The sequence below is a fragment of the Equus asinus genome, chromosome 18, assembly GCF_041296235.1.
Source record: "Equus asinus isolate D_3611 breed Donkey chromosome 18, EquAss-T2T_v2, whole genome shotgun sequence".
Taxonomy (NCBI): Eukaryota; Metazoa; Chordata; class Mammalia; order Perissodactyla; family Equidae; genus Equus; species Equus asinus.
The window spans coordinates 2,005,468-2,033,460 of record NC_091807.1 but is presented as its reverse complement, the minus strand read 5'-3'; positions in this window follow the sequence as shown (position 1 = coordinate 2,033,460).

Genomic DNA, 27,993 nt, shown 5'->3' with positions numbered 1-27,993 from the left:
TTGTTACATAGTTTGAAATCAAGAAATGTCATGCCTCCAGTTTTGTTTTCCACTCTCAGAATTGCTTTGACAATTTGGGGTCTTTTATGGTTCCATACTAATTTTAGGATTTTTTTCTATTTCTGTAAAAAATGCCATTGGACTTTTTATGAGGATTGCATTGAATCTATAGATCGCTTTGGGTAGTATGGACATTTTAATAATAATAATTCTTCTGATCTATGAGCATGGGATATCTTTCCATTTATTTGTGTCCTTTTCAATTTCTTTCATCAGTGCCTTACATTTTTCCATGTACAGCTCTTTCACCTCCTTGATTAAACTTATTCCTATATTTTATTGTTTTTGTTGCTATTGTGTGGGATTGTATTCTTAATTTCTCTTTCTGAGTTAGTTGTTGGTGTACAGAAATGCACCTGATTTTTGTATGTTGATTTTGCTCCCAGAGGATTGCTAATTCCCTGTGCCCTCAGCTCTCTGATGCAGGCTAATTCAGGCAGCAGCTGGGAAAGTCAGACGTTACATATAGTCTAGCCCCTCACAGGAGAAATCCAGAGCGGGGAGCTTTTGCTTGCTTTCTCTGTGCTGAGCCACAGGGAATAGCTGCTGAGAGTGCTTGTGCGCCCAAACAGAACTGTCTCTTCATTTTGTATGGTCCCAGAGGATCTGTAAATGCCCAGCCCCATTAGCTTCCAGAGCTAGGTGATTTTGGAGCCAGTCCTCAGGTGGCAGCTGTAACAGTTGGGGTGCTAAATGTGCAGACAAGATCCTTCCAGGGAGAAGCTTGAGACCTGGTTTTCCTGTTGGAGCTATGAGGAGGAGACAGCCGCTGCTGTGCCCACCAGCTCTATCCCGAGAGGATCCTCGTCAGCTTCCACATGCAGGCTGATTAGAAGCCAGATTCTCAGGCAGCAGCTGGGAAAGTGTGTAGTCAAATCCCTTCCAGAGAGAACTGGGAGATAGGTGTTTTTGTCCAATCTGTCTGTGCTTGGCCCCAGGGAGATAGCTGTGGGGAGTGCTCAGGTGTCCATTTAATAACTGCTTCCTTGCTATAGTCCCATGGGACTTATGAATGCAAGCCCTGTTGGCTTTCAGAGCCAGGTGATTTGGGGACCCACCCCTCCGATGAGAACTATAAAAGTTGGAGAACTAGATGTGTGGAAAAGCTCCTTCCTTCTAGAATGAAGCTGGTGACTTGGTTGGATTGTTGGAGCGAGCCAGACAGATAAGGTGGGGAAGTGCCCACCTGTTCTTTTGGGCTCTGGGGAGGATCCCAGCCAGCACCTAGATGTGGTCTAATTAGCAGCCAGACCCTCAGGCGGCCACTGGTGACGTCTGCAGTCAAATCCCTTCAAGGAAAAACTGGGACAGGGAGCTTTAGTGTGCTCCCTCCCACAAAGCCTGGTGGGCACAGCCATGGGGAGTGATCACATGCCTGTTTTCAAGGACGCAGCCTTGAGAGGGCAATATATTGTTGAGACCATCTGGACGGTATCTGTGACTGAACCCCGTTAAGGCCTCTATATAAAATTTCTTTTTTTATTGAGGTCACATTGGTTTGTAACATTGTGTAAATTGCGGTGTACATCATTGTATTTCTGTGTGTGTGTAGACTGCATCGTGTTCACCACCAAGAGTCTAGTTGCCATCCATCACTGCATATATGTGCCCCTTTACCCCTTTCCCTACCCCTACTCCCTCCCCTCTGGTAACCACCAATCTGTTCTCCTTATCTATGTTTTTGTTTGTTTATCTTTCATATGAGTGAAATTATGCGGTATTTGTCTTTCTCTGGATTACTTCGCTTAGCATAATACCCTCCAGGTCCATTCGTGTTGTTGCAAATGGGATGATTTGTCTTTACTTATGGCTGAGAAGTATTCCATTGTGTATATATACCACATCTTCTCTATCCAATCATCCATTGTTTGGGCACTTAGGTTGCTGCTACATCTTGGCTATCATGAATAATGCTGTGATGAACATAGGGGTGCATAAATCTATTTGAATTGTTGATTTCATGTTCTTTGGATAAATACCCAGTAGTGGAATAGCTGGATCACATGGTATTTTTATTTTTAATTTTTTGAGGAATCTCCATACTATTTTCCATAGTGGCTGCACCAGTTTGCACTCCTACCAGCAGTGTATGAGTGTTCCTTTTTCTCCACATTCTCTCCAACACTTGTTATTTCTTGTCTTTTTAATAATAGCCCTTCTGATGGGTGTGAGGTGATATCTCATTGTGGGGTTTTTTTTGTTGTTTTTTTGGGGGGAAGATTGGCCCTGAGCTAACATCTGTTGCCAATCTTCCTCTTTTTACTTAAGGAAGAGTTGCACTGAGCTAATATCTGTGCCAGTCTTCCACTATTTTCTATGTGGGTTGCCAAATGGTTTAGGTCTGTGCCCAGGATTTGAACCCATGACTTCAGGCCGCAGAAGCAGAGTGCATGAACTTAAGCACTGTGCCATGGGGTGGGCCCCTCATTGTAGTTTTGATTTGCATTTCCCTAGATTGAAGAGGATGGGACACTTCCTAACTCATTTTACGAGGCCAACATTACGCTGACCCCAACGTCAGACAAGGACAACACAGAAAAGGAAAATTACAGGCCAATATGGCTTATGAATTACATAAAGATTTAGGATTCTGATGGGCGGGTGTGGGGATCTGCTTGTACTGTGGCTTTCAGGACAAGCCTCGTATGTGAATTCCCTTGCTGCCTACCGATCTAGAGTGGTCTGCCTCTTTCTTGGGTCTCTTCTTGCCCTTTGTGTGTGAAGGGTAGTATCCGATTTCCCCAGGGAGACTGCCGTGAACCAGCACTCTGAGTCCACCTCTTTTAAGATGATGCAAGAGGAGGCGATAACTTTATTTTTGACTTATAAAATAATTTAAAGAAAGAAACATTACTAAATAAATAGGCTGAGAAAGCAGTAACATAAAACCTGACTATTACTTAAGGCATATAAAATAGAAGGAGATTCGTTGGCAAAACTTTTACGGATGTATACATTTAAATTTTTGGCTTGTGAATGGGGTCAGTTGATTATTTTAGACTCTGAAAGGATAAAGGAGTCATTCGTGATCTTTGGGCACAGATTTCTCAATAATTGTGGATCAAAACTAGGAATGGATAATACTGAATGTTGCGACTGAAGGTATCAATAGTGGCTAAGTTGTAAGGGAGTTTCTCTCTATGCTGAGGACATTGAACTTGATTCTGTGAAAAATGGAGAACAATTCAAGAATTTTTAATAGAATTGCATGATCTGAGTTCATTTTTTGTTTCTTCTTTTTGATTTTTTGAAAAATCACCTTTGTTATTGGGTCAGGAGTGGATGGAAGGTGGGATGGGGATAACGCATAAGTATCAGAGGCATGGAGGGCAGGTTGCTGGTGTTAAAATACAGACAAACGATAACACAGACAGACCTGAACTGAATCAGTGACAGTGGGTTAGAGAAAGAGAACAGATTTAGACTTTTCAAGTAGTGAATCAGCATCTGTTGGTGAATGATTGAATAAGGCGGTGAAGGAGAGGCGGAATCCAAGGCAGTTTCCAGTTTCTGTCCTGGTCAAATGTGAGTGGTGGTGCATTTCACAGACATGAGAATACTGGAAAAGGAGTAAAGATGAGGAGGAGAGAGATTGATTTAATTTTGGCCATGTTGGATTTGGATGATTACAGATCCTGGAAGTAATTATGAGTAATTGGCAAAGGGATGCTTCTTTGGACCGTTGGGGTGTGGTGACCAGGAAAATCATAATCATCTAAACATTTTTTAACAAAATTCTTTGAGACATTTGCTCTACAAAATTTTCGAAGATTTAAAACAGGTTCGATATTTTCTTGCAAAGCCTCTTTATGAAATAGGCATGTTTCAAAATCAGAAAGAATTGGAAGGCTGGCTGGGATAACGTTGATGTTAGACTCAACCGATGCCTAAATTGTAGAAGAAAGAAGAAGCAAACTTATCAAATCTGCATTGGAATTAAAGAAACATATACAATCAGTATTTATTAACAGTGATGAGTTTTAACTATTTTAAATTTGCACTCTGTGTTTAAAGAGGAATGTGAAAAGTGAACACTGTTAAACAAATAACAAAAATGGATGTGGAGAAGTAGAGGTGGGATCTACAATGACTTCTGAAGTTGGGGCCATCCGTCTCTCTACAGGATCCTATACGTGTATGTGTCTAATCCCCATTGGTTCTGTTTCTCTGCAGAACTCTCACTAAGACAGGTCATTAAAAAAATAGTGAGGTTGGCCTTGAAAGTTCTGTGTTTTTGAAAAAAAGTAAAGAAAAGTCTGCAACTTAGACCTTGGAAAACTCAAGCCTAGATTAAATAGTGATTGATTTGGCTGAAATTTAAGAAGATCGATTTACCATTTCGAATAGAAGTGGTTCCATTTTATCTGAACAAATTTAATGGTCAATATTTAAATGTTTGTACTATTATTAAAGTTTCACATTTTCAAAGAAAAAGTGAAGAGCTGGAGAAATATGTATCACCAACGCTTCAATGGAAATACTGTTAGTATAGAATCCTGATGTCTGATCACAACTTCACAAGTGTTTGGCTTGGCCTTGGGGGTCGATAAACAGACTTAAATATGGGAAGAAGAGCGAGGTGCATGCTTTAAAATCTGTGTGCAGAGATAACCGACCAGACAATTTCATCTGGAGGAACAAACCTCTGCCTACTCTGTTTTAGAACAGGGATTTATCAAGTAAGAATTTTCATCGACTTTCCAAATAATCTAAGAATATACTTTCAGTATTTGTGCAAAGATGTTAATTGAAGCAGAGACAGCTTAAAACAAATTATATAGCTCTAAAACGTGATTGATTAAATAAATAATTGTGGAATATTCTGCAGTCATTAAAAACGATGCTGTTGATCTCTAATGACATGACATGATGCTAAACCTACCTATCTATGAAGTTAACATGCACTAGTAAGGCACACCAGTTTTCCCGTTTGGAAAGGTACTGTCTTTGTTTGTGAGAAGGCTCAGGGTAGAAAGTGAGAACTGGTGGAATGAATGGAGAGAACAGAAGACTCAAAAGGACTATTCCATCTGCTCTGCGTGACCACATGGGAGCAGAGGACAGTGAAGGGGGTGAGAGAACAGAAGATCCAGTGAGATATTGTGAGAAAGGGATTGCTCACAATCAAGGACCAGTGCAAATTCCCCAGCAGTGGCTTTACCAAAGGTCCATTTGGGAGCTTTGGACGTCTGATGTTTGATTTAAATGCTGGTGTTGCTATGACGTAAACTTGTTTTTCATTTTCCTGATAAACCCTCAGTGAAGTCAACTCTACTCCCTGATGCTTTGTGCAAAGTGGGTCTTTTTGTGGAAAGCAAAAAAGCGTCTGAGTTTGATATCGCACAAGGAAGCAAACGTGTAAAGCTGGAGCCTGGAGGCAGAGGTGCTCAGGAGAGCAGCTGGGACCTGGGTTGAGGATTCTGCACAAGTTCAGCCACGGGGTGTGGATTTTAGGCTTGAGGCAATGTTATTTAGATCTTACAGAGCAAGGAGGCATTAGCTGACACTATCTGACATGATATATAGTGTCAGCCGGATGCCGGGCACCAGTTACCAATCCCAGGGGAGTACTCCAACTGCATGGAGGATTGCAGAGATCATCACCACGCCCACCACCAGGAGCAGAAATCTAAACACTTCTGCCCATTGCATCTCAGTATTGGAGTTGCTAAGGAAAACACAACACAATCAAGCCTAGAGGGAACAACGCTTTACTTAAAGAAGAGACAGAGCCAGATCAACTTCAGCGGTGGGGGTCAGTGCCCCAAGGCCAGTGGGTCTTCCCAGGCAGCTAATGCAGGGTAATTTGCTCACCCCTCTTGTGCCATAGTGGGAAAGAGACATTGCCATGGGGTTGGCAGACGCCTCATGACACAACACTTAAACAGAACAAAGGAACGTACGTTGAACTTGCAATAGGGAAAGATCTTACATAAGGTGATCAGCCCAGCACAGACTGTGAGCGCTCTCTGTCTCCTGGTGAGAAGGTGCTCCGGACCCGAGGCCCACTCTGATGCAGCCGAGTGGCGCTGAGATTGCCATTCCCTACGTACTACGTAACTTAATTCGAATGCTAGTACCTTTCTGTACTAAGTTGAGGCTCCACTGAAGCACACACACGCATTCGCACACATGTTCACACACGCGTTCACAAACATGCAGGATGACACTGGATGCCCACATGTAAACGGTGCTTGTTTCTGGAAGGTTGGATTTAACGTTCTTCTTTATATTTTCTTGTGGCTCAAAATTTTTTTACAATTAACATTTCTTGCTTTTCAAATCAGAAAACAAAGATACTTGTATTTGAAAAAAATAATTTTGCTTTGCTTTTAGAACAAAACTTCATCATACGGAGGCTGACTTTTTCAAGAATGGAGCAATATCATGAAACTACCTTAGGCCTTCTTTGCAAATTCAGTCTGGCGTTTGACATGTGTTAGAAACGGATTGTGCGCATCAAGCCTTTTTTCCTTTTCCCTTGTTGCTTTGCTTTAAACAGGCAAATTATGGCTTCAGAAGGTTTTATGAGGTAGACAATGTCCTGCTCTTTCAGGCTGTGCTTTTGCTTATGGTGCTGCCCCTTCTTTCTAGGATGTCCTTCTTCTCCTTCCTCAACCTTCCTAATACACTCTGCAGGCTACGTCCTCCTTGGTAAAGCTGTATCCGGGTCCAGTGGTACTTAATTGCTTTGTCTTTGCCCCCATGGTGTCTTCTATACACCTGAAATAAGGTCTCTATCACATTACTGTCTGCTTATTCCTGTCTACAGCTGTTTTCCACCAGACCATTAATTCCACAAATTGCCATTTCATTCTTTGTGGAAACACTATTGGTATGTTTAAGATTTCTGTGAACTGTCAATTTCACTTGTGGCCCCAATTTCCTGCCCAAATGGAATTTGCTGACGATCACCTTGCCCCCTCACGTGTTCTGTCCTGAATAACACAGGGCACAGAGCAAAAGGAGTTTACTGTGTATTTATATTCCTCCTACTTAGCATGGTGCCTGGCACAGAATGGTTTTTCAATTTGTGTTGCATGCATAACAAGCACTGGGGTCAAGTGCTTGGAATATGGAGCCCACCCACCCTCACTCAATCCAGTCGTTGCTATAAGGCTGTTCCATTGCAAGAATCCACAGACAGATTTAGAATCGGCTTTTAAGTAGAAGAACTATAAGTGCATCATCAGGAATATTTGAAGTATGGTTACATGATCGATGCTTTAAATAATTCATACTTATTAAGAATGAGTATGTATGTATGTTATACCATCCCCCTCAACCTAGATATTTGTAAAAATACTGATGCTTTCTTTTATCTCTCTAGTGTGGTATTTACTTTGCAACATATTTAGGATTGTCCCATCTGTGTTAAGTTTAACTTCAAAAATATCTGGGATCTGTTCTCTATCCAGCTCCAAGAGAAAACTGCTCTGTCCGACTATCATCCATTATATTATGTTTTCTGCGATGCATTATACCACGTGTAACTAATATTTTAGAATTATAGAGAAGCATCTGCTTCTGTTTTAATGTCTTGATAAAAGTGTTGTAAATATTATAGCTGTATAAGATTCCTTCCCTTAAAGAATCTGTTTCATTTCACCTGGAAACTATCTGAATTCTTAAATCCTTCACCCAGATGCTGCGTCTAGTAGAAGAACATAACTTTTAATCAACTTCTTTGTTAATTAGTAATGGAAAATATGCAGCTTTATATTTTCAAATGTGGTGTTAAAATTCCAAGATAAACAAAGAGCCAGTGATATAACATTTATTCCTGTACCATACAATTAACCTTTTAGAACACAGTGTTCATATTCATTTAATTACTCAAGGCAGGAAAATTATACCTACAGGGCAGAAGTGACTGGTTAGGGCCAGCAGAGAGTACTGTCCACACAGCCGTGTGACTTGATTTGGGAGCCCTGTCTTCTGCAGAGCACCATCCGTGTGATTGCCTCCTGATGGCCCTTTCACTGAGTGATGGTCACGTCAAACAAGCTTCGGGGACAGCTGGATGGTTGCCCTTTCTCCATTAAGACATAGATCCCAGTGGGAACTGGGAGCAGTTAAGGATGTCACCATAAACTCAAGTTGGGTTATATTCAATTTGTTGCTTTTAGGTTGGGGGTGAGGGGGTAAGGGTTAATTTAAAGTTCTTTTTTTCTGGAAAACCTGTTTCACAGAATGTTAGAGCCGAAAATGGACTTAGATTTAGTCTAATAACCTTCATTTTGTGGGTAAAAATACAGTTTCATAAATGTGAAACACGTAACTTCAGGGAAAAATAATGTCATACTGGTGTTATGATCTACATAAGATTAACATAAACTGCCATTTCCCTCTTTGCAGAAAGACCATTGGTGGGCCCAAGGTTTCTGTAAACTATCAAGTGCACTCTGGTCCCGACTTCCTGCCCAAACTAGCTTTGATGAGGTCGTCTTGCCCTCTCATGTGCATGCTCCTGAATCACACAGGACTTCGTCACTTTTCTTAATTTCTCCACGAAATAGTAGTTTCTCCAACTCCTGCCATTCACTTCAGCTCTGCTCTTTCCAAAATTTCTGTGTGATTTTAAACTGAGTGCTTGATTTCTTCTTGTACTTGCCTTCCTCCCTTACACACGAGAAGGCATCAAGTGCCAACTATATATAATGTTAAATAAATATAAGCCAATAAATAAAAATAGGAAGTGATGTTAATAAATGTGTATTGTTGAGTGAATTTACACATAATGTTAGAGCTATCCTTTCCATTTAAGAGACACTTTTGTTACACATGGACTATTTACTCCTCTTTCCATCTGTGGTAGTAATTGTCTGGTAAAACCAAAATTCTGGTTAAAGCTGTCTCTCTGGCTCTCTGTGCTGGCCCCTGAACAACTGGATGTGGCTGGAGGGAAATAACTAATGGTTTTGAGTGATTTCTCATTAATTCACGACTCCTTGGGCCCTTGGCACTGTCTGCAGTTGGACTTCATACCCCTCTCTGTGACGGCTGTTTCACACTTTCTCCTCTCTCCTCAAACTTTCAATATTTCCTTCTCTCTTGTTCTCTCAGCTGATGAGTCTGCTTCCTGTATCACTGAGAAAACAGAGGCAGGTTGAAGAGATATTCCCCATCTCCACACCATCCAATCCACCAGCCTCCGTGCATCTGTGCCCATAAACTCGCCATCTCTCTTGTCAATATGGACAAATGCGCGGTGTTGGTCCCTGAGGCCAGCCCTTCCACCTGTGCCCTGTTGCATCCCCAGTACTTAGTGCTGCGCTCGGTACATAATGAGTTTGTGATAAATACTTACAAATGAATGAATGAATGCCACTTTTTCCTTGGTTGACATAGATCCAAGGGATGTCTGGTGAATAAAAGGCTGAGCTTTGAGTGACCTCTCTGTCACTGTCCCAAGGCTCTCATGCTTCTCTCTGGGTTCAAGTGGATGTGGCTGCTGTATACCTGAATTCCCTTTGATTGGAACAAAAGTTCCAAGGGCTGCACTAGGGGATGAGGATGGAAGAGGTGACATCACAACATCTCTGTTGTCAAAACTTTGCATTTTAGTGAGGCGAAGCACTATTCTGTTCAAAATTTAATTTCAGGTTTTGAAGCATTCTGAGTCTTTCCCTAAGTTTGTTAATTAATTAAAATATCAAATTAAGTAAATATAGATGGACATTTTCCCTTTCTGCTTGTCTATTTGGTTTGATGAATATTGTTTTTCTTATAACATCTTTATTGCTCTCTTACCTGAATTCCAGCCACGGCCACTGCTTCCCACCGTACTTTACCCCATGACGTGTGATTAAACTGCCATTTTCCTGTAATTAAAAAGGTTAAAGAATTGATTGTAATCATCACTCTCTGAGGAAAAGCAGCAGGAATAAAATTAGAGATGAGAGTTTTTTAAGACCAAGCATGTTTACTGTCTGCTTCTGTCAGCGAATTTCAGGGCTGTGGACTAGACCCTCCCTGGGCCGGCTGGCAGGCCGAGTGGGAAGCTCTCCCGTCCGGATAGGCAGCTGGTCTCTCCAGAAGTCTTAAAGGAGCAGAATCTTTGTCTCTTTCCGTCTTGGTTTTGTGTTTTGTAAATTTGCACCAATATATATATGAATTTTTGAATATATGAATTTTTTCTTATGTCTTACCTGGCTCTTTTCTTCAGAAATTTAAGCTCAAGTTTTCATCAAATATAGCAGTAACCTCATGTATTTCATCCATCTGACTTCCTTTCTTTAGTCTATATGATTTCATTTCTCTGAAACTTTCCTTTTGGGCTTTTTCTCACAACTTTCTCTTTCTCATCACTTCTCTACAGACTCAACTATCAAATAGCATAATATCACTGTATTTATTATAAAAAAAATTTTTATTTGGACCAAATACAGCAGATAAATGACCACTCTCCCATTTTTTTTTTTTTTGGTTTTTTTTTTAGTAAACTTGACTTTAAATGGTCTAGGAGGGTATTATTAGGTATTATAATGTCTAGGACATTCTGACTGTATTAAATTACAATTATGTAAGAAATACAGATTTAAACACATAAGTATAATCAAGAGAATGGATTTTGGAGTCAATCTGTTGCTAAGTTGCTCTCTCTTCTCTTAAACTTATAGCCTAGTGGGAAGATAATATAAGTACATGAAAAATAATAGATGATCAGCATTTGACTATGTGCTAAATTATGTGCTGTGATGCATTAGAGGTCTGCACAGGAAGAAAGGATTAGGGGAGCCTGAGTAATTGGGGAAGGAATGATGCTGCAGGCAGGAGTTTGGGCTCAGAAGAACGAGTAAGATTTACCCGGGGAGAAGAGAAAAGGAATTACAGAGAAGGGAAATTCCTGAGTAGAGACAAGGGGTCTTGGGATTAACAAGCCATAAGAGAATACTTGGAATTTTGACTAATATCCTCTGAGAAGGACCAAGTTATTCCTTGTATTAATCAGGGTTCTCCAAAGAAACAGAACCAATAGGATCTATCCATCTATCTATGAAAAGATTCATCACAGGAATAGTTTCATGTGATTATGGAGGCTGAGAAGTACCACTATCTGCTCTCTGCAAGCTGGAGACCCAGGAAAACCGGTGGTATAATTCAGGCCAAGTTGAAAAAACTGAGAACCAGGGAGCCAATGGTGTAAATTCTGGTCCCAATCCAAAGGCCCAAGAACCAGGAGTGTCATATCCGAGGGCAGGAGAAGACTGGGTATCCTGGCTCAATCAAAGAGAGCAAGTTCGGCCTTCCTCCACCTTTTTGCTCTATTCAGGCTTTCAACAGATTGGGTGAAGCTCACCCGAATTACTGAGGGCTGGTGAGGGCCATCTTTCCTCAGTTCACCAATCAAATGCTGATCTCTTCCAGAAATACCCTCATGGACACACCCAGAAACAGTGTTTTACCAGCCCTCTGGGCACCCCTTAGCCCAGTCCAGTTGACATCACACTTCTAGAAAAAGAAATGTTTAGGTGATTCCTACAAAAACAATGCCTTTTCTGATTATTACAGGATGTACTTGGGAGTTTTGGAGAACGAGATACTTGACTAACTCTTTATGCTTACTTTGTTCATTTATGGCTCCTTTCTAGCTATCTGTCCACACACACTCTTAAACAGATGTATTTTAATATGTATTTTCTCTAGATAAAGTAATAATTATAACAAAAACAATGAGCTTCAAGGACTTACTGTGTGCTGGGAACTGCTGTAAGTGCTTGACACGTGTTACCTCACTCAGTCCCTTAGAACAGCCTTACGACATAAGGCATATTATCGCCAATTTGCACATAAGGCAAGTGAGGCACAAAGAGGATATGCGAGAGGTTAGTCAACATTACAGACCTGTGATTGGCAAAGCCGAGATCTGATCCCTAGCTGCCTGGTCCCAGACATTGCGCTCTTCATCTTACGCAGACCTTGTGTCCTGCACTCAGTCACCTAGGCACTTTTGTTGGGCATCTCGTAAGTGGTGGACACTGTGGGGCTAAACAAACAGGAGATAGGCTCCACCCTTAGAGAGCTGACACCTTGCTGTCAAAATGTGAGGGATGGATTCATAGGCCTTAGCTGCTGAGGAGAGAGATGAATGGGATCAGGAGAGTCAGTGAGGTCTGCGCTGAGGGTCAGAGGAGCTGGATAATCTGCTGGGACTCATGTAGGCAGGTGCCCATGGGAGACAACATGCCGGCAGTGCATTCATTTTCTAGGGCTGCCGTAAAGAAATACCACAAACTTGGTGGCTGAAAACAACAGAAATTTATTCTTCACGGTGGAGGAGGCTAAAAGTCTGAGATCAAGGAATGGGCAGGGCCACGCTCTCGCTGCAGCCTCTAGGGGAGCATCCTTCCTGGCCTCTTCTTAGCTTCCGGTGCCTCCAGACATTCCTGCGTTCCTTGGCTTACAGCTGCATCACTGCAATCTCTGCCTCCGTCTCCACGTGGCTCTTTCCTGTGCCTCTGTGTCCTCTCCTCTTCTTCTGAGGACACTAGTCATTGGATTTAGGGCCCACGCTAATCCAGTATGGCCTCATCTTAACTAATTCCATCTGCAAAGACCCTGTTTTCAATAAGGTCACTCTCTGAGGTGGACATGAATTTTGGGAGGACACTGTAAGTGGTAACAGCACAGGGAAGAGTGTGAGTGCCATGCCCTCTGAGAAAAGGCAGTAAGTGGGAGATCTCTGAGCGGGAGGAACCTGAGTTGTACTTTAAACTACAGAGTCTGAAGTGACATTTTTGGATATGTTTCAATGACAATATGAAACAGCTTTCTTTCCTTGGAAGTATCACCTATTTCCAGGTACTGTAAAGCATTTGGTTACTGCCATACAAAAAATTAAGTAGATTATTTCTCTGATGAAATGTACTTTTTTCTTGTTGATAAGTTCACGTCCTGCAGCTGTTTTTCACGCCCTTCTGCATCCTCCTCTTCCTCATAATTAGCATCGTCACAGACTGGCAAGCATTTACTGAGCCTGTCACATGCCCAGCACCATTCAAAGTCTTTACACTTAATCTTTACAACAGTCTGATGAAACTGCCCTATAACCTTTTCACAGGTGAGGAAACTGAGATGATTTTTATTTCAATGCTGCATTTTAATGAAAATGAAATATTTGGGGGATATTTTACCTCATAATTACTAATGCAAATTTTAGTTAAAATGTAACCACGCATTGTGCTACCACGACGATCACCAGATAAGGAGATGCCTCTTACACTGGGTGAGTTCTCGAAAGCTCCAGAAGTTCTCTGCCTGGGAGTGGGAAGCGTTCTTTGACTTTGATCACAAGACAAAATTCAGAAAATGCTGGACCTTAACACATATGTCATAAAATCGAGGGTATCTGATAGATCTAGATTATCAGTTCATAAATTATACTGTACATGTCTTCTGGTGACATTACGTTATTGGGAACCGGAACTGCTAGTTGTTACACACATATATTCAGAATGCATTACCTTCAGAACAGCTATTTCAAGCTTCTATTTCTCATAATCTTATGTGAGGGATTCTGGAAGAGTGACTAAGGACATCAGTGACGGAATCAGTCTCCTGACTCCCCACAGTGGCTTGCTACGTGAATGTGGGAAAGTTGCCTAAACTTTCTGAGCTTCAAAACCTCACAGAGATAAGGGGAATTAACATATGGGATTATTTAAAAAATTAAATAGAATCATATGTATTTTCCAAAACAGAGTATGTGCTAAATTTATTGACTAAAATTTAGTAATGAATAAAGAACACACATTTCCTTCATTATTTGTGAAATTATACTTAATGGCTCTTTTTTAATGCTTGGGTTTGTTGTTTGTTTCTTTAGTTGGTAGATGTATTGTAGTTTACTGTCTTCCAAGTCATAAGATTAAGTGTAAAATTTGTTCAAGTTTCAAATATGGACACTCATGTAAGGAAATAGGAAAGATATAATTCATATGATTGTTAAATTGCTTGTGATATGCATAATTTTTTATGGATTGCTAGTTAGGCCTTAAAATCTGTACTGGGCATTAGAGTTTGATGCAATCAAGTGATCTGGCATTTCTTAAAGTTTGTGAAAAGATGTCAATATTATTGGTAGACTACAGGAATCATCTCCATTTTAGGTAGCTCTTTAAAACTCTGGTTGAAGTAGTAGCTGATAATGACTCTTTAATTTCCTAAATCCCAAGATAATTTATGGTCTTGTGCTGCATGTAATGCTTATTCAGAATTTTTAAAATAAGATTTAGCCACTTTTATAAATAGCAATTTTTGTATATAAGTGGATTTTATCTGTTGTAGATTATAAAACATTATGTATGTTTGCATTTTCTCTTGAATCCAAAATTTTCTGCTGTTTGCCACAAATATGAATATTTTAAGCAAAATAATATTATTTATACTTCCGTGCCTTTACAGAAAAGTGACTAATTCACATTTGGATGCCTTACGTGCCACCTACTCCAAGATGACATTTCCAAGTGATTAATTTAGGTCTGAGTATCTTGGGAATCAGAGGAAGTGAAATTCTACTAGGCAATTTATTTTCATTTCTTTCATAAAGCAATATGAAATCTGTGGACATGTTTTGGATCAAAAAGCACAAGGAATTTATAGACAGGAGCTAGAAATCAATATGGACACGTGTTTGTTGGAACGTTCATCTGGCTAATGATTTTTAAATTCTACCAGGGTTTGGGCTTGTAGGGCTAGTTATAAAATCATCTACCTCTATATGATAAACTCAACGTAAACTATGAAAATGTCATACATGGCTTAGGTTTTGAAGTTTCCATAGATCTCCATCCTCACATGTTACCAAGTATTATTTCAATTTGTCTCATTTATAGGAAAAGGACTGGGTAAATTGTTTTTCTGAAGATTGATATATAAAAATCAGTTGCTTTATTCTAATTTTGAGTTTTAAAATATCTCAGACTATAGACGTTATAAGTTATTTATTTTTCATATTTGTTTAGATTTCTTTTAAAGTGACACAATTATTGATTTACATTTTAGGTCAATAAATTTCTTTACATGAATACAACTCTAAACCACAGACAATTAGATTTTAGGTTGTTTATTTAAACATCTGATCCATTTATAATAGAAAAATCCATTTAAGAAAACAAACCTGTTGGAGAGGTGGAGCAAAATGGCGGGGTGAGCTGACCTGGGACTCTCTCCTCTCCAAAGTACAACAAAGGACTGAGAAAAAACCCTGAATTTCAGCTAATGAACCTAATGCCAGGACTCAGAGACCTACAGTATCAAAAGAGAGAGGATGGAGCCCTGCTGCCCCCTCGGAGGAGCTGGAACGGGGTAGGAGAGAACTTCGTTCCCTCCCCTGGAAACTGGGATTGCTGTGTGGGTCCGGGAAGGAACGGGGGAGGGGCCACGTGACCAGGGGATCGTCTAGGACTCCCGCCACCAGTACACTGGAAACCCACTGACGGTGGAAAGCTTCCGTGCACGGGGACCCCATAAACCCAGGGCCCCGGGAGACCAGAACTGATCGAATCCAGATCAGTGCATGAAAGAAACTGCCCCCGCAGCGCCCCCCCCCCCCCCCCCCCCCCGCCCCCAGCCCCGGCAAACCGCACTGGGTGCCGCCATCTTGCCCGAAGCCCAAGAGCTCAGAACACGCGGCAGTGACCCCCATCTAGTGGCGACAGGCTGTAACAGCAACCGAATTCTACCATCATGTAAAAACCCACTCCACTACCATCCAGCAATTTATAAAAGCCCCAGACCAGAAGGAAAACAATAAAAACACAGAATTAAGTCCTGAGGACTTGGAAATAGGTAAACTAAGTGAAAATGAATTCAGAGCAGCTATAATCCAAAAACTCAATGAGGCAGAGAGAAAGATAGAGAAACAAGCCGAGTTCTGGAGTTACATCACAAAAGAGACTGAAATTATAAAGAAGAATCAAACAGAATTACTAGAGATGAAAAACACAATGGACCAGATAAAACAGAATACAGATTCCCTGAATGCCCGGGTAGACTCCATAGAAGAGCAAATTAGCATAATCGAAGACAGACAGGCTGAATGGCTCCAGACAGAGGAAGAAAGAGAACTAAGGATTAAAAGGAATGAGGAAAGTATTAGAGAGATAGCAGATTCAATAAGGAGAAAGAATTTAAGGATCATAGGAATTCCCGAGAACGTGGAAAAGGAAAATGGAGCAGAAAGTGTGCTTGATGAAATTATAGAAGAGCACTTCCCAAATCTAAGGATTGAGGGAGAAAAGTGTGTAGAGGAAGTTTTCAGATTCCTAGATTTGTCAATGTAAAAAGACCTACTGCAAGGCATATAGTAGTACAAATGGCAAAAATGAATGACAAAGAAAGAATACTCAGGGCTGCAAGACAAAAGAGAATAACCTACAAAGGAGCTCCTATCAGACTTTCAGCAGATTTCTCTGCAGAAACCTTACAAGCTAGGAGAGATTAGAATGACATATTCAAAATTTTAAAAGATAAAAATCTTCAGCCACTAATACTCTATCCAGCAAGAATATCCTTCAGCTATGAGAGAGAAATTAAATCTTTTCCAGACAAACAAAAGTTAAGGGAATTTGTAACCAAAAGTCCTCCACTACAAGAAATCCTCAAGAAGGCTCTCATACCTGAAAAAAGAAAAAAGGGAGAAAGGGGTCACAAACCACAGAGTAGGGAGACTGATAAATAGAACCAGAATAGGATAGCAAATATTCAACTATAGCATTAGGATAAAGGTAAGGAAACTACCAAAGCGAAGACGATCTTATCACTCTAACTACAAACTCATAACACAAGGTGGAATAAGAAATGAAAATAATAATTTAGGAGGGGAAGAGCAAAGGGACTAAATTAGTCTAGGCCAAGTAAGTAAGAGACCACCAGAGAATAGACTATATTATACACGAGATTCTAAATACAAACTTCAGGGTAGCCACTAAACTACAAAACAGAACAGAGACACAAAACATAAATAGGCAAAAATCTAAGAAACCCAGCATAAGAAATTGCAGTATCAAATGGGTAGGATAAAGCACACAGGAAGAGAAAAGCAGGAAAGCCAGATGAGCAACAGATTGACAGCATTAAGCCCTCATGCATCAATAATCACCCTCAATGTAACTGGATTGAACTCTCCAATAAAAAGACACAGAGTGGCAAAATGGATTAAAGAACAAGATCCAACAATTTGTTGCCTCCAGGAAACACACCTCAGCCCCAAGGACAAACACAGGCTCAGAATGAAGGGGTGGAGGACAATACTTCAAGCAAATAGCAAGGAAAAAAAAGCAGGTGTTGCAATTCTTATATCAGACAAAGTGAATTTCAAAATAAGACAGGTAAAGAGAGACACAGAGGGACAATATATAATGATCAAAGGGACACTTCATCAAGAAGAAATAATGCTTATAAATATCTATGCACCCAACACAGGAGCACCAAGGTTCATAAAGCAACTATTAACAGACTTAAAGAAAGATGCTAAAAACAACACAATAATAGTAGGGGACCTCAACACCCCACTCACATCAATGGACTGATCATCCAGACAGAAAATCAACAAAGAAATAGTGGAGTTAAATGAAAAACTGAAACAATTGGACTTAATAGACATATATAGATCACTTCATCCTAAAACAGCAGAATACATATTCTTCTCAAGTGCGCATAGAACATTCTCAAGGATAGATCATATGTTGGGAAACAAGGCAAGCCTCTACAAATTTAAAAAAATTGAAATAATAACAAGCATCTTCTCTGATCATAATGCTATAAGGCTAGAAATCAATTACAAGAAAAAAGCTGAGAAAGGCACAAAAGATGTGGAGACTAAACAATACACTACTGAACAAGCAATGGATCATTGAAGAAATTGAAGAAATCAAAAAATAGCTGGAAACAAATGAAAATGATAACATGCTATACCAACTCATATGGGATACAGCAAAAGCTGTATTAAGAGGGAAATTCATCGCAATACAGGCACATCTTAACAAACAAGAAAAATCCCAAATAAGCAATCTTAAACTACACCTAACTGAAATAGAGAAAGAAGAACAAATAAAGCCCAAAGTCAGCAGAAGGAGAGAAATAATAAAAATCAGAGCAGAAATAAATACTATTGAAACAAAAAAGGCGGTAGAAAGGATCAATGAAACAAAGAGCTGGTTCTTTGAGAAGATAAATAAAATTGACAAACCCCTAGCCAGACTTACAAAGCAAAAAAGGGAGAAAGCTCAAATAAACAAAATCAGAAATGAAAGAGGAGAAATAACAGCAGACTGTGCAGAAATACAACAGATTATAAGAGAATACTATGAAAAATTCTACGCTAACAGAATGGATAACCTAGAGGAAATGGATAAATTCTTGGACTCCTACAGTCTCCCAAATCTCACTCAAGAAGAAGCAGACAATTTGAACAGACCAATCACAAGGAAAGAGATTGAAACAGCAATCAAAAACATCCCAAAGAATAAAACCCCAGGACCAGATGGCTTCCTTGGGGAATTCTACCAAACTTTCAGAGAGGATTTAATACCTATCCTTTTCAAGCTATTCCAAAAAATTAGGGAGGATGGAACACTTCCTAATACATTCTATGAGGCCAACATCACGCTGATACCAAAGCCTGACAAGGACACCACGAAAAAAGAGAACTAGAGGCCAATGTCACTGATGAACATAGATGCAAAAATTCTAAACAAAATTTTGGCCACCAGAATTCAGCAATTCATCAAAAGGATCATACATCATGATCAAGTGGGATTCATACCAGAGACACAGGGATGGTTCAACATCTGCAAATCAATCAACGTGATACACCACATCAACAAACTGAGGAATAAATAGCACATGATCATCTCAATAGATGCAGAGAAAGCATTTGACAAGATGCAACAGCCATTTATGATAAAAACTCTGAACAAAATGGGTACAGAAGGGAACTACCTCAACATAATAAAGGCCATATATGACAAACCCACAGACAACATCATACTCAATGGGCAAAAACTGAGCGCCATCCCCCTGAGAACAGGAACGAGACAAGCATGCCCTCTATCACCACTCTTATTTAACATAGTACTGGAGGTCCTGGCCAGAGCAATCAGACAAGAAAAAGGAATAAAATCCAAATAGGGAGGGAAGAAGTGAAACTCTCGCTGTTTGCAGATGACATGATCTTATATATAGAAAACCCCAAAGAATCCATTGGAAAACTGTTAGAACTAATTAACAACTACAGCAAAGTTGCAGGATATAAAATCAATTTGCATAAGTCAGTAGCATTTCTATAGTCTAATAACGAACTAACAGAAAAAGAACTCAGGAACACAATACCATTCGCAATCGCAACAAAAAGAATAGAATACCTTGGGGTAAATTTAACTAAGGAAGTGAAGGACCTATATAATGAAAATTACAAGGCCTTTCTGAGAGAATTGGATGACGACATAAGGAGATGGAAAGACATTCCATGTACATGGATTGGAAGAATAAACATAGTTAAAATGTCCGTTCTACCTAAAGCAACCTACAGATTCAACATTATCCCAATCAGAATCCCAATGACATTCTTTAAAGAATTAGAACAAAGAATCCTAAAATTTATATGGGGCAACAAAAGACCCCGAATTGTTAAAGCAATCCTGAGAAAAAAGAACAAAACGGGAGGCATCACAATGTCTGACTTCAAAACTTACTACAAAGCTACAGTAATCAAAACAGCATGGTACTGGTACAGAAACAGGTGCACAGATCAATGGAACAGAATTGAAAGCCCAGAAATAAAACCACACATCTATGGACAGCTTATCTTCGACAAAGGAGCTGAGAGCACACAATGGAGAAAAGAAAGGCTTTTCAACAAATGGTGCTGGGAAAACTGGAAAGCCATATCTAAAAGAACGAAAATTGACCATTCTTTTTCACCATTCACCAAAATAAACTCAAAATGGATCAAAGACCTAAAGGTGAGACCTGAAACCATAAGGCTTCTAGAAGAAAATGTAGGCAGTACACTCTTTGACATCAGTATTAAAAGGACCTTTTCGGACAACATGTCTTCTCAGACAAGGGAAACAGTAGAAATCATAAACAAATCGGACTTCATCAGACTAAAGAGCTTCTTCAAGGCAAATGAAAACAGGATTGAAACAAAAAAACAACCCACTAACTGGGAAAAAATATTTGCAAGTCATATATCTGACAAAGGCTTAATATCCATAATATATAAAGAACTCTCACAACTCAACAACAAAAAATCAAACAACTCAATCAAAAAATGGGCTGGAGACATGAACAGACATTTCTCCAAAGAAGATATATGGATGGCCAATAGGCACATGAAAAGATGCTCATCATCACTCATCATCAGGGAAATGCAAATCAGAACTACACTAAGATAGGGGCTGGTCCCGTGGCCGAGTGGTTAAGTTCGCGCACTCTACTGCAGGCGGCCCAGTGTTTCGTTGGTTCGAATCCTGGGCACGGACATGGCACTGCTCATCAAACCACGCTGAGGCAGCGTCCCACATGCCACAACTAGAAGGACCCACAACAAAGAATATACAACTATGTACCAGGGGGCTTTGGGAAAAAAATAAAATCTTTTAAAAAAAATACACTAAGATATCACCTTACACCCCTTAGAATGACAAAAGTATCGAAATCTAATAGTAACAAATGTTGGAGAGGTTGTGGAGAGAATGGAACCCTCATACACTGCTGGTGGGAATGCAAACTGGTGCAGCCACTATGGAAAACAGTATGGAGATTCCTCAAAAAATTAAAAATAGAACTACCATACGATCCAGCCATGCCACTACTGGGTATCTATCCAAAAAGCTTGAAGTCTGCAATTCCAAAAGTCCTATGCACCTCAATGTTCATTGCAGCATTATTTACAATAGCCAAGACCTGGAGGCAACGTAAGTGCCCATCAACAGATGAATGGATAAAGAAGTTGTGGTGTATATATACAATGGAATACTACTCAGCTGCAAAACAGAACAAAATCATCCCATTTGCAACAACATGGATGGACCTTGAGGGAATTATGTTAAGTGAAATAAGCCAGTTAGAGAAGGATAATCTCTGTATGACTCCACTCATATTATGAATTTAAAAATGTGGACAAAGAGAATAGATTAGTGGCTACCAGGGGAAAGGTGGCATGGGGGGTGGGCACAAAGGGTGAAGTGGTGCACCTACAACACAAATGACAAACATTAATATACAACTGAAATCACACAAGATTGTAACCCATCATTAACTCAATAAAAAAAAAAAAGAAAACAAACCTGTCAACATCTGCTTTCTAAGGGATGGTGTTATAAATCATATCAGTGGGGATATAAAATCACTATATTTTTCCTTTATTTCCTCAAATGTTCATAGGAAGTGAAGGAGTGAACACAGCTCATTAGCGTGACTTTGGATATGCAAAGGGTATTGCTTGCTGAATTGGGTACAGGGGCTGGTGACAGCTGAATTACTCTGTACAAAGATAGGAGAATCTTTTTCTCCTGAAGGGGTGGGCAAAGAAAAGAGCAGGTAAGGGGAGGGGAGAGAGGAAATAGTATAGAGGAGGGGTGAGTCACACAATGGGGAGCCTGAAGGGCACTTAGGAATAAGGATCCAACATTGAATTTTAAATATTTGATGCTTTGAATATGCCTTCCTCTCTCCCAGCTTTCACCCAAGTCTGCAGCACCAAGGGTCTTTGCATGTGTGTAAACCAAGGAGAGGGGCTGGAGGTGAAGTCATAGCTATTATTTGAGTTTTTGAATTAGTTGGCTCATTCTCTTTTGTTAATTAGAATTAAAATATTCCATTTTTTATATCAAATTTTGAACTAATCACCAATTCGACAGAATTCTCAAATAGAACACTATGATCTTATGTCATTTTCAAGTGACACGTGTCATTTTAAGGTCTCCCAGGAGTCCATGGCAATGGCGATACAGTCAATCTATACATAGTGTTCATGTAGTTGGTCATCAGTATCCTGTGTGATGGTGTGTGTCAACTCCCAGAGTGGTGTTAACAGCTCTGAGTGCACATTTACAAAGTAGCTTAATGACGGGGAAGCATGACCCATCGGCAATTCGTGCACTGAGGTTATGTCACTAAGGAGTCACCGACTGGTGTATACTGTGAGCGATTATTATCCTGTGTCACAGAACATAGAAGTCAGGCACCCATGTATGTATAGGGGCTATGCAACCATTTGACACGCCATCAAGCATTTCAAAAATAAGAGGATTTCAAGTGATATTAATGGTATTATTAGTAGTAATATTAGTGGTAATATTAGGCTGCACAAACTATTCTTTTATTTGATTTTCTTTTTGAGAAGATTAGCCCTGGGCTGACATCTGTTGCCAATCTTCCCGTTTTTTTCTGAGGAAGACTGGCCCTGAGCTAACATCCGTGCCCATCTTCCTCTACTTTATATGTGGGACGCCTGCCACAGCATAGCTTGATAAGCAGTATGTAGGTCTGCACCCAGGATCCAAACCAGTGAACATGGGGCTGCCAAGCAGAGAGCGCAAACTTAATCGCTGTGCCACTGGGCTGGCCCCCTCTTTTGTTTGATTTTTAATGTATTAACCAACAACAATAAAGTCTCTTGACACTGGGGCTTCGTTGTGGTGAGCTCAACACGTGTCCTTCATATAATGTGGTACAAAGTTCATCTCAGTTGCTATAGTGCAACGAAGTTATAATGGGATTACTCTTTTTCATGCAGAATCCAAGGATTTCCACTCCTTTTCAAAGCACAAGTCTCGGGAGATTACAGTTAAAGGCTATGCTAGTGACCTAATTTCTCTGATGGTTTAAATTCATTTATGTTCTCATCTGAGGAACTTTATGCTTATAATTGTAAGCTCATGCAAAGTGCCCTATATTCTAGTTCATGGCAACTTTGCCTCAGACAATCCCATTAGATGACCTAGAGAGGTGTTTGAGTAATTACAGAGTTAACTATATGAATGCCTGCATATACGTGTATGGATACACACTCAAAACTGAGTAAACAAAATGCCAGCTTTAGTTTTTATTGTACGGAATGACTTCATTATCAATTAGTTTTCTACTATCAAATAAAATATGCCATGTCATTTCATGCTTCAAGATAATTGAAAATATTTTTGGCATTTTTGTGAGAAGAGGGATCATGCAGAAATACTAGAATACAATACTTAGTTTACCACAACATTTAGTGTCGGTACAATTGTACAGAGGGATTCAAATGATCTATAGTATAAAGTATTGGATAATTTATTTCCATTTTGTATTAATTAAACTCCAATTTTTTATGTCAAATTCATATATTACACATTATTTTTGAAGCTGAAGATCTTTTTGCTTTCCATTAAGGTAGGTATGCAATTTTTGTTGATAATAAGATTGTATTATTTTGGACCTATTTATTGCTATAACTTGGTTTTGGAAAGAGATGATTAGGAGGAATTATAAACTGTTAAGAGAAACATATGTTTACATTGTGATGTTTTTAAGCGAACATTGAACATTGCTCAATACTTAAGCAAATAGTGCTATATTTGGTGTTCAATATGTGCACTCCTACATGCATTCACAGAGGGCTCACCATGGAAGGCTCTGTGGGGAAACGATGTTGGTACCCTCGTCTTCTGAGAACTTTTCTCCAGAGATGCTTCATTCTTGATGCTCCATTGCTCTCGCTCCTTTCAAATATGTTAGCTGCAAATGACATAAGCAAGCTAGATAGGTATTATTCTGAAAGAAAAACCTATTTATTATTTAGTTAAATATGATATAAATACTACAAAATGAAGAAGAGCGTGTTCTGTGAATTTTGATTTGTGTGTGTGTATGTGTGTGTGTGTGTGAGGAGCTAACATCTGTTGCCAATCTTCCTCTTTTTGCTTGAGGAAGATTGGCCCTGAGCTAACATCTGTGCCCATCTTCCTCTATTATATGTGGGATGCTGCCACAGCGTGGCTTGATGGATAGTGCTAGGTTGGCACCCGGGATCTAAACCCTGTGAACCCCTAGCTGCTGAAGCAGAGCTCAGGGACTTAAGCACCACACCACCAGGCTGGCCCAATCTTGAAATTTTTATTGGTTCAACATACAATCTATTTTTTTTTTTTTTTTCAAATCAGTGCCTGTGGCTGACCTAGACAGTTAGCAAATGTAGTTCTGTTTCCAACTTCCTTCCTCTTATACTTCCACTGGAAATCAGAAACACCTACCTTCTCACTTTCCCAGCCCTCTTTGTGCTGAAAGGTCACGGGACACAGCGACAGACGTAAGTAGAGGAATTCTGGGAAAGGCCTTGCTGCTGGCGCCCCTTCTCTGTTCGTGCTGTCGATCCTGATATGATGTCTGTTATTTCGTCACCATTTTGTGAATTTGAGAGGGTAAATGTGAGGAAAGGACCCGAGAGCTGGGAATCCAACTCCAGCAGCCACTTTCCTCCTGTGGGTGGCCTAGTATGGTGGTCACCAGCCACATGTGGCTCAGAGCATGTGAAATGTGACCAGTCTGAATCGAGATGTGCTGTTGGTGTAAAACCACAAGGACTTCGAAGACTCCGTATGAAGCTTCAAAGACTTGGTATGAAAAAAAAAGGAAGACATTTTAATATCGATTGCACGTTGAAATGATAATATGTTGGATATATTGGGTTAAATAGAATATTTTGTTAATATTAACTTTGTTTCCTTTTATGTTTTAATGCGGCTACTAGAACCTTTTCTATCGTATATGAGGCCTGAATTTGTTTGTCACATTGTTTCTATTGGACAACACGGCTCTCGCCTTTTTGTGTGTGAGAAAGATATGTTTAGGCCAATAAGAGTCAGGCTGATGCGTCCTTATGGCTGAAATCTTCCTGCTTACTACCAAATGCCATTTGCTGTCACAGAGGATGAGGGTTAGGGAAGCCCTCGACGGTGTTGTTGTAGTTTTGATCCAACCACAGTGCAGGATTTACCACTTTAGTGCTCATCCAATACTACCTTCTGGTTATTCTTCCTTTTAAACAAATACATGCTTCAAACAATGAGCCAGAGCTGGGTACACATCTAGGCTCAATTCCTTGTTGTCTGTGGACATGATGCAAGTTATTTAACATCGTACCTGCAGTTTCCCTGGTTTTAAAACAAGCAAGGCAGGGCCTGACTTGTGAGATTGTGTAAGGATTAAGTGACGCAATTTAAATGAGATGGGTAACTCAGTGCCTGGTGTGTGGTGTTGCTGGAAGTAAGTTAGCTCTCACTATAAAAGGGTGACAGCAGCCTCCAGCAGTGGCTGGGTCAGTAAGGGAGGGGAGGAGAGAAAGCTGCTGGGAAGAAGTGTGAGTTGGTTGTTGTAAGAAGGGGTAAAAGCGAAGAAAGGTGGGGAGGGGTCTGTACAGATGGGGCTCGGTGGTCCTCCAGGGTCCCGGTGGACGCCCCTCTCTCAGCCGCTGCTGCGCCGGCTGCGCTTTCTCCTCCCAAGGCCACTGAAGGCTGGAATCGGCCTGAAATTTGGGAACAGCAGTGAAGCACTAGTCAGGAAAGGAGAAGCAGTGCTGGTTATGAATTTAGAGGAATGAGCTTGTTTGATAGAGGGAAGCTGAGCAATTTGATTTGTTTTTTGTTTATTCGTTTTTCTAGAGTTTGTGCTGGCAGGGTGTTTAGGAACACAGTTTTGCTATTATCTTAAATGTTTTAAAAGGAAAAGGGAAAAACAAGAGCAGAGCGCAGAAGAAGGTAGCGTCGATCCTGACGGGAGAGAAGTGGCCTCGGGCAGGCGCACTTGGAAGGACGTGGGAATCCACAGGGACACACCTACAGGCGCAGAAATGCATTCCCTGCGCTCCGCCAGGTCCACACGTTGCCCAGGAGCACCCGGATGAAGGGCAGTAACGCTACTCAGATCCGTGGTTGAAGAATAAGCGAGTCGGTGCAATTGCAGTCAATATTTCAAATTCGACGTTCCAAGAGGGGCACAATTGGGTGAGAGAGAGGAATTTGAAACGGATTAAAATTTAAACAATTTCCAATCAGATGAAAATGTTCTGGGAACAATGCCAGAGAGTATTGCCGAATTGGTTTTAATACAAGCTTTCTAAATTTAACCAGCTGGGATTATTTGCATTTTTTTAAAGAAATTATTTATGCGGATATGTTGTATGGATATTTAAAATACAATATTTATTTTAAGAAAATCAAACCTAGTTCTTGGTGGCTGAGGTATCAGAATATATATTGTATTCAGAACATAGCATCACTGAATTTTAAGATGAGGTGGAATCTTAGAGGTCAGTGAATACAATTCTGTAAGCACAATTTCTTCTTGATAGGGAAACACATCTAGGGAAACTGAGGCTTATAATCACCAAATGAGTAGCTAAGAGAGGCCTGGAACCCAGCCCTGATTACGACACCCAGCCGTCTTCCCAATAAACCCCGTGATGGGATGGGCTGCCTGGGGCCTGTTTCCGGACAAACAGATGGGCGCCTCTGTTAACCTCCTGGATAACAGATGTGCATTTAACAAGGGCCTAGGGTTCAAGGCATAATCGAAAGTAGTGACAAATGTGGAAGACCCCAAAAGCACCACCATAGGCTTGGAGGACGGTGGCATTATCTATAGCGTAGGGGTTGTCTCTGTGGAAACAGATGGAAGGCTGGACAGCATGTCAAGTTCACCTCGTGTGCTGTGTTCATAAATAACTGAGTGATTGATGTTGAAAAAATAAAAACAGTCCACTGCCCAGGATCTTGAGAGTTGTCTCCTATAGAAGTTGTATGATAATAATAATAATAAAGATACTACCTCTCCCCCTCTCCCTTTCATATAAAGAAAAGTTAGATTGTAAAGAAAGAGACACAAATTGACAAGAATATGAATTATGTTAGCTTTAGGTACAAAGCATTCCACACGTCCAGCTGGCACTGCTGGCTTCTCAAACACTTTCAGGTCCTGGTTTCACAGTCACCCCTAAGTCTGACCGGCACCCCTCCTCCAGATTGCAGCCAGGAAAGGAAACCAGAGCCGGCTGCCTGATGAAGTCGTGGTGCACCCGCTGGCTCCCTCCACAGGAAAGCATGCAGTCCTCCTTCAGAGGCCCTGGGAGCTGCTCTCCCCACCGCTGGCGCTGCCGGGCTTGAGTTGCTCCCGTGGTGGAGAGTGGCGTGGCAGAGGGAAGCTTGGTGGCAGTGGGACCGTGGGCAGTGCCCAGAGAAGGGAGGAACTGATTTCGGTTGCTGCTGAAAAGCTAGCGGTGGAAGCACTGGGGGAAAATTGTTAACTGTTAAAGAGGCAGAGTATAAAACAATTACAGGTCACTACCGGCTCGCCTGAATATCAAGTAAACTTTTGAAAGTCCAGCAAAATATAGGAGGAGATAGGAAATAAGAGTGTCAGTTACAGACCTCATTTCTATTCTCAGCTGCCCAGATCCTCTTCTACTCTGGGAAACTAAGAAGCTAAGCCACCTTCCCTGACTAGCGGAATGGGTTGTGGGCAAGGCCCCAAATTGTCTGTGTGTGGGGGTGTGTGAACGTGTGTGTACACTTGTGAGCGGGTGAAAATGTGTGTACAATTTTTGTGCACGTATGTATGCATATGAGGGTGTGTGAGTGTGTGTGAGCATGTGTGTATCAGTGAAGAGGGCTCAGAGGAAAACAGGGCTGGCTTTCCTCGGCCGGTGAACACGCTGCATACGTAGGCTGAGACAGCAAAGTGGCTCCTTTTAAAAACAAAAAAATCTGAAGACAGGAACGAAGATGAGGACAATGTAGTGCTTGATGGCCTGTGACTATAGTTAGATAATGAGACTGTCGCCTATCTGTATTATTTAATTTTTTTTGACGTTTGGAGAGAAGGATGGCCTCTAGCTTGTTTTTGTCTCTGTGATGGTACCTTGTGTGATGCCTTGTGTTATAAATACTTGGT